This window comes from Peromyscus eremicus, chromosome X (genome assembly GCF_949786415.1).
Source record: "Peromyscus eremicus chromosome X, PerEre_H2_v1, whole genome shotgun sequence".
Taxonomy (NCBI): domain Eukaryota; kingdom Metazoa; phylum Chordata; class Mammalia; order Rodentia; family Cricetidae; genus Peromyscus; species Peromyscus eremicus.
The window spans coordinates 74359277-74373286 of record NC_081439.1 but is presented as its reverse complement, the minus strand read 5'-3'; positions in this window follow the sequence as shown (position 1 = coordinate 74373286).

The following is a 14010-nucleotide window of genomic DNA, read 5'->3' as shown; positions in this document are numbered from 1 at the left end:
TATAGAATTGAAAATTGGATTATTTTTAACTGAATGTATGCCTTTTTATATTACTTATTTTTCCTCTTCTGTTTTAATTAATTACCCTTTCTGGATATTTCAATACACTCCTGTGATTTTGACTATTATATTAACAACTGAAATAAGTAGGAATATATTTATTAAATCTTAGCCCATTTACCAGATTCACCACTTTCCGAAGTTGTCCCTATCTGGTTTCTTTGATCCCGGTTTATATTTGATGGATATACAAAGCCAGGCAATAACCAAAGCCAGGAAATGACTGTCAGTGTCTGCGATATGGTATATTAGAATTGATTTGAAACCTGGATGTATTAATCTCAACCTGAGCAGCAAGCAGTATTTGGCCTATGAAGGTAAGGAAAGAAGTGTTCTACAGCAGATGAGGGCAGTATATACCAAGCCTAACTTACATCTGGCCAAGATTCCAAATAAGCAGAGGAAAAAATGAAAATTCACTTGGGTCTCACAGTGTGAAACATTCAGATATTTCAAACTCTCTGCAATTTTCACTTTGCAGGAGGATATTAGGTTTACTCAGCTATAACAATATGATTCTATAGATAAATCCATGAGTCTATGATTTCATGCAATTTGTTTAGCTGTCATGACATGTATCTAAGTGACAGTTTTTATCACTAGAAATGGCTTGTGCCCATGATTATCTTTTGAAAGCAATGGAGCTTAGCAGGGTTTTACAAAGAAGTAAATGGTATCTTTTTTGGAAAAAAAAAAGTAGGCTCAGAACATGGATTAGGAGAAAGAACAATGAAATGGCAGTTCAGACTCTTGTAATTTCACTATAATTCGACTGTTTGTTAGCTATGTGATCAAAGGCAAGTTACTTCATTCTTAACCCCTGTTAACACATTGCTAAGACAATCTACTTACGTTAGATTACTTCTACAATATTTTCAGTTCTAATTCACTCATTGAGTACATAATTATTAAATACTCATTGAAAATGCACAACATAATAGCTAAGTTCATGCTTCTGAAATTATACTCCTTAGATTTTAAGTCATGTTTTTACTTACTGTATTTGTGTGCAAATAAACTACATATTTTAACTTCTCAATGCTTCATGGACCTCATTTAAATATTTTTTATTTGTATTGAAAATAGATTATTTTCTCATACAATACATCCTGACTACAGTTTCTTCTCTCTCCACTCATCCCAGCCCCCCGTCCCCCCGCCACTCTCCTCTCACTCAGATCCACTCCCCCTCAGTTTCCTCTTCAAAGAAAAGCAGGCCTCCAAGAAAGGACAGCCAAAGAGAACAAAACAAGATACAGTAAGACAAGGCAAAAGCCCCCTTATCAAGGCTGAACAAGGCAATCCAATGGGACAAAAAAGTCTCAAGAGCAGGCAAAAGAATCACAGCCAGACATGTAGGGAAAGAGTCTAAATGGAGGTTTCCATTGGTTCCCTCCACTAGGAGATCAGGGAACTCCACAGAAGATGGGGAAGAAATACTGTAGGAGTAAGAGGAGATGGGTCACCAGGAGAACATGGCTCACTGAGTCAACTAAGGAGGGCTCTCATGGGCTCATAGAGACTTGAAGCAGCAAGCACATGGCCTGCATGGAACTACATCAGGTCCTCTGTGTATACATTATGTGTGTTAGCTTGATATTTTTGTGGGACTCCTAACAATGGGAACAGGTGTTTCTCTGACTCTTTTGCCTGTAGCACGAATCTTAAATGGTCTTATTAATAAAAACAAACCCAGAGCCAGGTATTGGGGTGAATGCTGAAAGATCAGAGAGACAGAACCAGCCACAGCCACCTCACCTTACTGATTCCTCAGCTGGTCCTGTTACCTCAGACTGGAGGCCTCTCAGTCCTTATCTAAATGGATCTCAGCTGAACTGCTTCTCGAAAGCCTGAAGCTTAACCAGCTCTAGTTCCTGGTTTCCATGCCTTATATACTTTTCTGCTTTCTGCCATCACTTCCTAGGATTAAAGGCGTGAGTCACCATACCTGGCTGTTTCCAGTGTAGCTTTGAACTCACAGAGATCCGCATGGATCTCTACCTCCAGATTGCTAGGTTTAAAGGTGTGTATGCCACCATTTTCTGGCCTCTGTATCTAGTGGCTGTTCTGTTCTCTGGCCCCAGATAAGTTTATTAGGGTGCACAATATTTTGGGGGAACACAGTATCACCACATTTGCCTGCTCAGGGTTCTCATTTATAAGGGAAGCTAATAATAGTACATAGCTCAGACACTTTTCTGAATCAAAAGAAGTACTGCATTTAATGAATGAGTTTAGAAAATTGCATTTAATGAATGAGTTTAGAAAATTGCCTGATATTCAATAATTTTTAACTAATATTATTATAAACTAAGCAATAGAGACACAATAAAGACTATGGTTGTTTGAATGAGAGTGGCATAGGTTCATGTGTGAATATTTAGTCTCCAGCTTGTGAAACTCTTGGGAAAGGATTAGGAAGTGTGGCCTTATTAGAGGATAGATGTCACTATGGGTGGGATTTCAGGATTCGAAAGATTTGTGCAATTTCCAGTGTTCTCTCTTGCTCTCTCCTACTTATGGATCAAGAATCAAGATATGAGCAATCAGCTGTTCCCAATTTCATGGATTTGAATTCTCTGAAATTGTAAGCCCAATTAATTTTTTTCTTTTATAAGTTCTCTTGGTCATGGTATGTTGTCAAAGCAATATAAAAGTAACTATGACCTATGTTGGTTCCAGTAGTGATAGATTGTTGTGATAGGCCAGGTAATACTGTTTTTAGGGGGAATGTGGAAGACTTTGGGACTTGGAATAACAGAGTGCTTCAACATTGTAAGCAGAGTTTAAAAGGCCACCCTATCAGGAGTTTGGAAGATAATAGTGCTGGAGGGCTATGTGGACTGTGGAGTCCTAGCTAAAGAGTTTTCAGAAGAGAACAGTGTTAAGACTGAAAGATTATGGTTTTTTTTTTAAGTTCTACTAGGTGTATTTTACATTATGATATGGCCATGAGCTTATGGAGGGCAGGGAGTGGATTATGGTGATTTTATTGACAATTAGATCCTTATTCTCTAATGTTTAAATACTTCATTCCAAGTGGGTGGAACTCTTTGAGAAGGATTAATAACTATGGTCTTGTTGGAAGAAGTGAGTCACTGAGAGTGGGCTTTGAGGTTTCAAAAGACTTGTGCCATTCTCAGTGTGTTCCCTGTCTCTCTCCATCCTCTTTGTGGATCAAAATGTGAGTTTGCAACTAGTTATGCTGCCATGCATTTGTTATTTCATCAAGTACTCTAATCCTCTGAATCTGTAAGCCTAATTAAACACTTTCTCCTAAAGATGCTTTAGCTATGGTGTTTTCTCATAGTATTAGATAAGTTTCTAGGATAGACACTAAGAATGAGGAAACCTTTCTGGTCAGGTAGCATACAAAGAAGAACAGAAAATGAAATGGCATGGTGGATAAAATCATAATAGAAGGAGTATCTCTGGATAAAACAGAAAAATAAGCTAGGTTTGGGGAGGGGTGCAATATAAATTGTGAAGAATATTCAAGCCAAAAGAAGATACATTCATACTACTTAAGGGGGAGTGGATTGATAAGTTTCAGGCACAAGCTTAGTTTATCAATTATATAGAATAAAACACGATATATCAGTGAAACATAATCCATACAGCAACCATCATATGTGAATTCTGCATCATAGCCTTTTGCTTATCAAACCAAACCATGAAAGAGAAGAAAGGTAAACACTAAATTGGAAAAAATATATATCCATGACACATGTAATCTCTCATGGAACTTGTTAAAGTATATAGGGAAAAACATACATCCTATTTTTTAAAAGATGAGTAGAAGACTTGAAGACAGACCAAATAGAGAGGCAGTATGAATGGTTCATAAACACACAAAGAGCCCACAATTTCACCAGTCACTAGAGTAATATAAATTAAAACCATAATTCAGTATAGTCACATGGCCAAGAGAATGGCTAGCATGGAAAAAAAAAACAAAACCAAGGGTTCACAGTGCCACAGAGAAATCAAAACTTTGTATACTGCTTTCAGAACAAAAAATTATACAGACACTTTAACAGTATCTCTTAAAGCTGAGCACAATCACACTCTATGCTCCTGCTGTGGTCTTTCTTAGGCCACACTTGACAGAAATGTACACATATATTCTGCAAAGAGCATCTACCATAATCTTCCTTGCAATACTCTATGAAATGCATTACTATATGAAATGGCTGAAAAAATTTTGTATCTTATTATCTTTCACCAATAAAACAAATAAATCAACCACAGTATATTGAAATTGCAAAATAGTATGTAGCAATGACAATGAGTTATCTACAAAAATCCCAGAAAATATAGATTCTTACACAGTATACATGAGAAAAATTCAAGCATGCATTCATATTATGGAAATCCATTTTAAAAAATCTAACAATAATCTATGCTATTAGAATTAAGGTTAGAAGTTACACTGAAGGAGTGAGTAGTGAGTGAAAGAGAGTATATATGTATGGCCACCAAGTTGCTGCTAATATTCTCTAATCCAATGTGCATGCTTTTAAAGTAACCTCAGAATCATACTTGAGCCTTCTATTTTAAACTGGAGTGGTGACAGTGGTGATGTTTGTTAACTGGAGACAGAGTCGATGTTCTTCTTACAGATCTTTCACAATAGAAGAGATGATCACAACAAGTTTAAAAATTTCATGAATTTGTATTTCCCTCTATTTTATGACTCTAGGAGGGTGATGTGTTCTTTATTTTTTATTTAATATTTTTATTTTATAATTAACTTAATTTCACATATCAGCCATGGATTCTCCTGTCCTCCCTCTTCCCATGTCCCAGCCCTCCTCCCCAGTCCACCCCCCATTCCCACTTCCTCCAAGGCAAGGTCTCCCCTGGTGAGTCAGCACAGCCTGGTAGACTCAGTTGAGGCAGGTCCATTCTCCTCCTCCCTACACCAAGGCTGAGCAAAGAGTCCCAGCATAGGCCCCAGGCTCCAAAAAGCCAGGCCATGCACGAAGGACAGGTCCTGGCTCCACTGCCTGAGGGCCTCCCAAACAGTTCAAGCTAATCACCTGTCTCACTTATCCAGAGGGCCTGATCCAGTTCCATGGGGGCTCCTCAGCCATTGGTTCACAGTTCATTGTTTCCACTAGTTTGGCTATTTGTCCCTGTGCTTTTTCCAATCATGGTCTCAATATCTCCCCAGGGGATAGGAAGAAGCAGAGTTCTTCAGACGTCCCCAGAAATCCACAAAGATACCTCCGCTGTAGACTACTTGTGGGAGCCCGTTCTCGGGTTCCACGTGGCTTTACCCAGCAGGTCCTCATAGAGGATGATTAGACCATAGGCCTGAGTGCAGGTGTCTGGGATGGTCTGCACTTGGCTGTGCTGGGGGAGGAGGTCTTTTGCTCCATCTCTTGGCGTCTCTATAAAAAACCTGGGGCAGAGACAGTCGGGCCTGTTGGAATAGGTTCCAGGCCCTCTCTAGGCTATCCTTTATTTTCTATCTGTTTATCTCCGCAAGATTCTCCACAATAAATCCTTCTATCTAATATTTCCTGCTGCTCGCACTCAAGAAAACTCTGGGGAACTGTGGGGGTGGTGGGTAAATGCCCCACAACTACTGACAATGGTAAAGAGAGTGCCTGAGCTTACCTGCTCTGGTGATCAGATGGGTGATGTTTTCAAATCCAGAATCATAATTAAAAAGCAATAAAATGTGGAGAGACCATGTGTGTAATTTGCAATAACAAATCTAGTACAGCAAGGTAGCAGGTGATATATCAAGTGTTGTAAATAATAAGTTATTTTTGTTATGAATAAAATTGTATGTTTTATATATTTATTCACTAGAGTCAATCATGCAAGCAATAATGTTAGTGACATATCCTTTTTATTACCTTATATTTATAGTCAATCAAATATGTGTAAGTAATTGATTTCCCACGACTCTTCTTGTGATCAGCTGTCATGATACACTGTGTATACCACACACCCCAGCACATCCTAAGCTATTTGGGTCAGCATACCCAGTCTATGGTGATAACAGGAATCTTCTCATTTTCTATAGGGTAGATAAAGGAATCAAGACATATCTCTTATACTTAAGTTTAAGGCAATATTGTCTCTTAAAGAAGCAATTTTTGGTCATACATTTTCAACCAATTTAAGATCCAAATGTAGTATACTGAGTTGCTACAAGTTACCATGTCATAATCCCTAAAGCCCTTGAATGTTACTTATAGTTAATGAGCTTTTGCAGATATGTTAAATATTTTAATATGACAAGTTTATTTTGAATTATCAAAATAGTTCCTTAATCCAATCACATATGCTTCATAGAAGACAAGCAGAGAAAGAACATAAAATCACAGATTATAAAACTATATGAAGACAGTCCAATATAAAGTAATGCAGCCACACACATGAATGAAATCTTGCAGGATGCTGACAGCTAGTAAGATGGAAGAGTTAAGAAAGGACCACTTTCCTTAGAGTCTACAGAGAATGTATTGTTTAGTAGTTCACTTTTAATTAAACATTCCATCCTGGTAAAAGACTTTAATATTCAGGAAATAAAAATAATGCATGTCTCAAGAAGTTCCTGAAACTTGCAAGATTCACAAGTTCCCTCCCAAAGTTATATAAGCAATAATAACTGCTTGAAACAAAAAGACTATCCATTCAATCAAGATTCCTGAAAATCATACAGGGTGTTTCAGGGATACAGCTTTCATGGGTTTTCACACAAGCTAAAGGCAGTTAGCTTTAGGGTCATGCAATGGATTAAATCACCCATACTTCTCAAAGTAATTCCTTACCCCATATTCCTGTAAATAACCTCAATAAACTCATTGTTTCACCAAGCTAGGCTTTAGAGGAATCATCACTTTGATCAGTTGCTAGTTCCCTGTCTGGAGTTGCTAGATATTTTTCATCTTTTTGCAGGAAAAGTTACATAATAAGTGTAACTTTGCCTGTATAACACACTGAATTTAGCTCTGTAAAATTTATTTCACACTTTCCATCTCCCAAACAGTATGAGACTAAAGTTCTTTGGGTCTAACTGTATAATTCATGCTGATTTGTTGTAGCAGTCACCAAAGACTAATATACCACTCATAGCCCAAAATGGGAAAATATACCATGTTATAAGTATGTGTGCATGTGAATGAGATAGATGGAAATAGACTCAGCATGGGCATATGGTTTACCTTTATTTTCTACCCTCCATGAAAGCTATCAGCAATTGTCTAGTGATGATGGGATTGTAAACACCACCAACTTCTATGAAACCCAATTCCTAAAGCAATACTTTATATAAACCAAATGTTTTTGAAGTGAATGAATGATCAAGATGTTATTTTCTCTGACATTTGAAGGTACATTGATCTTTAATCCTAATGTTAGAATTATATTCTGACACATGCAGTTTAAACATTTTTTTTATTAAACTTCATTTTTTGTCAACATTTAGGATGTAGACTAGAACACTGGAAACTATTGGGAATTTTTCAAAAATACAGCTTTATAGAGTTCACCTTGAATCTTCTGAGTCTGAATCATTTAAGAAAGTCTCCTAATTATTCCTAGGCACATTAGATTTGAGAAGCACTAATATATGAGGAAATTTTGAAGAAATTATTTGATGGTATTAAGGACTTAATGTTAACATTTTAGTATTAATGATGACATTGGGCTGAGTCCTTCTAAACATACATATAGAAATATTTATCGATAAAATTAATGTATTGAATTTTCTTCAAGGAATTCTAATAGTAATAATGGGAAGATAAGAACATGCTAAGAACAATTTTGCCCATCAAGTAATAATTTATTGAGGATATATAATATGCACAAGGAGGTTAATTATATTATTCCCTCTATTGTTAGATATGGTTTTCTGAAAGTTCAAATAAAGTAAATTATTTCTACTGTATATCTCATATATGTTCATTAGCACACTTTCCTGACCTTACATATTTTTTTCTTCTGCTACAGCCATGACTTTTCTGGAACAGAGTATTTGGGAGTGAGATGTGTAAAACTGACCTAAAAGAAAGTGTTCATACAGGATTCCTGAGGATTATGTGGCCTTCCTGGTCTTAGGAACAGACTTTCCAATGCTTATACAGGGCCTCTGAATAGACTTTCCAAATACTTTAGGCTCTCAGAATGCTTGACTAGAGAATGCAGAGCTCTAACTGCACAATCATCATAGGATGGACAGAATGGATAGATGTCTAAAAGGGATTTTCTAGTATCCCTTTAAGGAACAGTGAGAGTGAAATCAAAATATGTCAAACAGTAACAAGGGATGCATAATTGTAGCATTTCCTTAACATTATTATAGAGAAGTATTTTATTGATAAATGTGGTACATTAGCTGCTTCGCAGGCAGGATTCCAAAAATGTGTGTTCCAGGTTATTTACTTCAATTTCTATGCTGAGGCTTTGCAGCAGTGGTTACTATTCTTCTCTCTGAAAGTGTGCCTCTGTCGCTACTGCAGGAAAGCTGCAGCAGTAGTTTCTCCAGCAGTGACTGGTAGGTAGAAACACTGGTATTCTATCCTGAAACAGCACACTAAGCCCTCTTTTACTAGGCAGCAATGTGCTCATCATTGCTGAGGCTTTGGTTCATCTTTCAGTTATGATTCAAAACTTCACTGAATTATAATAAGCTTGCCCACAGAAAACCAGAAGATTTGATTCTTCTCCTTACCCCATCTTCCTTAATCCCTTATATAGGAATATTGAGGAGGCATAATTATGACAGTGCTTTCAAAATTGTGCTGAGGGTTTTCTGCCTGCTCAGGAGTCCCTATTATTTATAACTTATCAGGTCACATCTAGATTGGAAGCCTAAAAGAATAATAATAATAATAAAAGATAAATTGGTTACAGCAATAAGATTCTGATAGAATTTGCATCCTTTTAGCTGCTTTGGGAGTTTAGAAGTAGACGTATGTCGCGAGCAAGATATGGGTTTTTCAAAAATAATATAATTATACCATATAATACAAAATTCAATTATACTCATTTTGAGATCAATTTAATGATACCAACTTTGTAGTTCTTCAAATGTCAAATCCCCTTCTCTCTAAAAGGCACTATAGATACTAATCTTTGAACTCAGCATATGAGAACTTCAGATTTTAACTCTATCTTTCTTATTTGAGTCTTTAGCTAAAGACAGAGATCAGTTACTGTGGAAGGAGACCTTTGGATCCGAAGACTGATGTCAGGCACATCTTTTAGAATATGAAGCTGTCAGGTTGAGATAAAATGAAATATTGTTGCCAAAAGCTTTGTATTATCTTTTGTGCATAGAATCTATCCATAGAATCTAATGGATTCTTACTGTAATTTCAACCCCTATCTCCAAAACCCCAGGGCAATCCAATTTCCACAAAAAGATGTTAAGTTCAGACTACGTGTCCAACATATAGGAATAGTTAAAGAAATATGGAGTGTATAAGCACAATGGAATGTTTTAAATCCATATTAAAGAACAAAGGCATCTGAAGGAAAATCTATTTAACTGTAGATAAGCATATTAAGTGACTTAAGTCAGTTTCAGAATGACAAATGTTTGTTTTCATGTTTTTTAGTTTTTAAATAGATACATAATATCACTCATTTATATAAAAACTAAAGAAGGTGTACTCAATCAGGATGGTATTTTCTAGTTCCATCCATTTGCCAGCAAACCTCATGATGTCATTGTTTTTCTCTGCTGAGTAGTACTCCATTGTATATATGTACTACGTTTTCTTTATCCATTCTTCAGTTGAAGGGCATCTAGGTTGTTTCCAGGTTCTGGCTATTACAAATAATGCTGCTATGAACATAGTTGAGCATATGTCCTTGCAGTATGATTGAGCATTTCTTTGTTATATGCCCAAGAGTTGTATCATTGGGTCTTGAGGTAAATTGATTCTCAATTTTCTGAGAAACTGCCATACTGATTTCCCAAGTGGCTGTACAAGTTTGTGCTCCGACCAACAGTATAGGAGTGTTCAGCTTACACCACATCCTCTCCAATAAAACACCATTAGCAAAGACACTGAGGGAAACAGTTAATAAACAGAACCTCTTGAAACTGAGGAGCTTCTGTAAGGTAAAGGTCATAGTAAATAAGAAAAAACGACAGCCTACAGAATGGGAAAAAAAAATCTTCACCAACCCCACATTTGACAGAGGTCTGACCTTCAAAATATATAAAGAACTTAAGTAAACATCAAAATACAAAACAATCCAATTAAAAAATAGGCTATAGAGCTAAACAGAGAATTCTCAAAAGAAGAATCTCAAATGGCCTAAAGACATTAAGGAATTGCTCAACATCCTTAGTCATCAGGGAAATGCAAATCAAAACAATTCTGAGATACATTCTTATACCTGTCAAAATGGATAAGATCAAAAACACTGATGACAGCTTTGGTGGAGAGGATATGGAACAGACTTGATTTTTTAAGCAATAATATATGATGGTTTTAATATTTATGACATAAAACTTATTAGGAAATACTTAGTCAAGGTGGGGACAATGAAAGGATATGAATGAAAATTAAAAATCACATGCAATCATAGCACCCAGAGAGACACATATATACCATTTCGTACAGCTTAGTCTGTTTTGTCAAATTTTAAGAGATATAATAAATTCTGAATAGCTATAGAAAGAGATAACATTTTTGAAAATTAAGAAAAAGAATCATTTGTGGGTTATACCATTGTATATGTAGAAAATGTAAGAACATCAATTAAAAGACTGTCAGGCTTGGGCTGGAGAGATGGCTCAACATGAGAGTTTAGCAAGTTGAATATATATATATATATATATATATATATATAATTAAAAATAATCAAGCAAAATATTTCTCTCTATGTGCATTTACAGAATTATAGTGAGAGGATAATTCTATTCACAAAATATTAGGGGGTGTAGGATTTATTTGAATAAACATCATAATTAATTGGCAGTGATTAATGGAAAGAAAACTCATGTTTCCAAGTAAGAATTACCAACTTTCTGTCAAATGTGTCCAAACAATTTCTGCCTAAACTATTTCTGTCATGCTTTACAGAGTTGTACCACCAATTTAAAATTTGTTGTTGGATTTTCCATAAAATGGAATAGTAATTGCTTCTCAATTTTCATTCTTTCTGTATTCAACATAAACTAACATTTATTGGGCATTTATGGCATATAATGCATTATCTTAGGAAATTTATATAAATTATATACTTTAATTCTGACACTATTTCAAATAAATACAGGAATCTAAGACTCTATTAAATCAAGTAAAAACTATCTATAATGTTTACTTTTAATTTTTATATTGATTCAAATAAAACATGGCTAGATATTATTGAAAAATACTTCTGTGTATGTCTATGATAGACTATAGAGCGATAAGTAGATTATGAAGTCTCTGAACTAATCAACAGATGAATAATCATTGATATGTTCATAATATCATGACATTTTAGGGAAGTGGTAAAAAGAAAAAGGAGAGGTGTAATCGGAGGAAGTATGTCCCTGGGAGCATGCCCTTGAGACCTAGTTCTTGCCCTGAACCCTTACTCTATTCTCATTTTTTTCCTTCCATTGTGATGTGAACAGATCTGCTGGAACATTCTTTGCCCATAAGGATAGATTGATACTTCTGTAACTGTGGTCAAAATAACTCTCTCAGGTATTTTGGACATGGTTAGGAAGAAATTAACTAATACAGTATTCAAAATCTCATCAGTTCCAAATTGTAGACAGAACATCCAATCTCAAGTCATAGAAGAAAGTCATGCCTTCTTCCCTTTCTTAGTCTTTTTAAATGTTAGATTTATGAGATTAGACATGCTAACTTGTGTTTCAGTTTCTTTAGAATGAAAAGAAGAGAATTATAGTACATATTTGCATTGAGTAGGGATGTTGACATTATTTGATCCATGCAATTGTTGTATGTAATTAGTGTCCAATGCAAAATTAACATCAATATTATTATTAAAGTTATAAATTAACAAATGTGGGGAGAGTTATTACCATTGGCTTACTTACAATATTTGTCACTGCTACAGTGGTGCTTTGGTTCTTAATAGCACTTTTTAAAATAAATATAAACAAATTTTATTATGTATCAACAGAATTCTAGACATACACTATACATAAAAAATAGACATAAAAAATAAGTGGGGTAGAGATAATTTGCCTAACTTAGTAATTACAGTACATAGTAATATATGAATGTTACATAAAATAATCACCCTATTCACAGGACCATATTCTCATGTGTATGTTTCAAAATAGCACATGAACTAAGAATTTCTGTTTTCCACTTTTACTTAGTAACAATAATTTATTCACACATTTGAAATATTTCAGTATCTATTGCCTATGAAATGTTCATCTAAGTGCCTTAATTTCCCATGTGGGAAATTGAAATTACTTGTGAATTTTCCCCAAAAATGAAGTGATATTTAATTAGTTTCATCATGTTTTCTTTGCTTTCTTCATGAACTGGCTTAGGAGAATATATCTTATGGGCATGAGAAAATTAGCTATGCATTTTAATTTTAATTAAGAATGTTTATGAATAAGATGGCAAAGGAAGAACTCATGTAAATGCTTTAGTGCCAACAAATCATGAAAAACAACAAATAAATCTGTAATATGTTGTAAAAAGAGCGAGTTCCACATACAGAATGAGAAATCCAATCACCCTGTGAAAAATTAAAGTGGTACTTAGGGAAGTCTTGAGCATTCACTTTCACTAAATCTGATTTCAGTGCTCCCATCTGATCAGTATTAAATAACATCTCTTAGAGGAGTACCAAAATATAGTATTAATAGAATTGTTGTGCTCCTTTTCAATTCCATAAAGAGACTTACTTTTGAAAACCCCATCATTTAGGACTTTCCTTATAAGAAATGGCTTTGACTCTTTGGAAATCTCATCATTTACATAGTTGTAAATAGTTTTATTACCATCTGTGAAAGAAAAGATCATTATTCTATTTTATTTTTGTTTTTCGTAATTAGTATCTGTTCAGAACCATCTCCCACATTCCTGACTTAGTCTCCATGAGAAGGGGGTTTGAGTATTCTAATGTGTCTGTTGAGATTTGAATAGGGCCTAGTAACAGTAAAATCTCAGCTATTGAAATAATTCTTTCTTCTCAATATGCTATGAATTTTTCACTCTCTAAAATATAATATTTCCCCAATGCTTCTACTTAATCCCCGTAATTACTCTATGACCTATCTACAATTCAGTCTTTGAAAATGTTTGCTACCCTAGATTTTCCTTCATTAATTTTCACTATGTTTTTAATTTGGGAAGCTCTGAAAAAATTCATACTGATGTTTGTCTTCAGTGGAAATACTACCAGACAGGCAGTTCACAAATAATGATGAGGGTTCTGATTCCACTGACTATGCAAACTTTTGCCCGATACTTTAGAAGTTTGATAATCTGGAAAACCAGTAGAAAAACAATAGTTTCTTTTTCACCTTTGTGTAATGCTTTTGGAAATCAATGAAAATATGACATAGCTTCTGTGGCCAGCATTGTGTCAGATAATTAAAATGTCTTCAACTTTCTGCCATTCTTTTCTATGTAAAGCATTGTCATTACTTAATTTAGAACTTTAAATATTCTGATATTTAATAGGCATATGAAATAACTCAGTCATCTTTGTTACCTATTTTCAACTCATCAAACTGCCATGATCCACAGAAATACATATTTAATTCACAAGTAAATTTGAAGGAAGGTAAATATATACTTACTTATTCCTTTGAAGCTATGAAAATATTGACATTAAGTACTGAACAAATAAAATAAAGCCTTGATTCCACTATCCTTCTGATTTACACAGCCATTTAGCCTTCAGAAATGCACTACACTATAGTAAAACTGTGGATCAAGCGAAGATTCAGCAAATTGTAATTTGATATTAAGCTGCTATACAACAACA